Here is a 1,242-nt window from a genome sequence, read left to right on the forward strand (position 1 = left end):
TTTGAGAGTCGGCGTTGGAGATGCCCTTAGGCAAAAGGATGGCTCCGCTACTGCCTATGCTGTAAACCTATTGACATTTCGGCCAATTTGAATGGAGAACCTCTCACCCAGTGAGCATTCGGAACAGTGGAAAAAATATTGTAGCAAATGAACATTGCCCCATCAAGATCTATCCTTTATTATACCATGGATAGATGGACAGAGCTGCTTAAATTAATTAATTTATTACATTCATAACGCATGAACTCATAGCAATAGCTTCCATCGAGCATCCATGAAAATGGCACACATATGGCTAGATGGATTCAGTGGTGCAGTTCCTGTAGCACATGCAATAATTTATTTCTTTGCATATGCCGCTGTCAAAGTTCTCTCTTCTACAGGGCTTGTTGCAGGTGCCGCGGAAGATACATGATGTGTCGTTGTCCCATGTCTGGCTCCATGATGTGTCACAGGCATCCGATCCCATCTCTTCTGCATACGTCCAAAAACAATACACATTAACAATCAACCAAATTAACTTCTACTTGCAAAAAAAAACACTAAATTAACTTGGATCATTCTGTTCGGGAGAAGTGCGGGTCCGAAGTATTCGTACCAGATGACAAGACAAGCAGCGTCACGAGGCACAAGCATATCAACACCTTGCTGGCTCCCAACAGTCCTTCGCGATGTTCTTCATGCACCATGCCATAGCGATCATGGGGTAGTGATAAGTAAAACTGATCTGTGTATGCGTACATCCGTGCACCATGACACTGTTACTTTTTAAGATATTAATCCATGCCATTAGTTCTTATCGAAACGTCTTGATTTACTTCCACTTTACAACTCAAGAACTGACTGAATCTACCAACAAGGCAGTTTACCACCTGAGCTATTCTTAGTTCTTGGTGGAGAATACTACTAGTCCCATCTCTACTTCTAATGGACGAGTTGGTGAATAGTCTTCGCGGTTTATTTTCGCTGGATTTTTTTCGTCTCTCCTCAAACCACCCCCTCCCACCATGGTCCATCGGTTTTTTTTTCTCTTCACTCTTTATTACAACCAGAACTTTCCTAACGTATAACAAATCACAGATGTAACTTCCTTAAATTATGTAAATCAATCATTACTTTTATTGGTTAAATTTGTCTTAGAAAACAAATAACAGATTTTCAGAAAACAAGTAATACAATTTAATCTAACTTTCCTAACTTATCTAAATCAATCGATTTCTCTTATTAGTGAAATTTGTTTTA

The 1,242-nt window shown here is 39.5% G+C and overlaps 1 pseudogene; it reads right to left on the reverse strand.

Moving 5' to 3' along the window:
• Positions 1-295: 295 nt before the first annotated feature.
• On the reverse strand, positions 296-694 carry LOC125540656 (annotated as a pseudogene).
• Positions 695-1,242: the final 548 nt, after the last annotated feature.

This window comes from Triticum urartu, chromosome 2 (genome assembly GCF_003073215.2).
Source record: "Triticum urartu cultivar G1812 chromosome 2, Tu2.1, whole genome shotgun sequence".
Classification (NCBI taxonomy): Eukaryota; Viridiplantae; Streptophyta; class Magnoliopsida; order Poales; family Poaceae; genus Triticum; species Triticum urartu.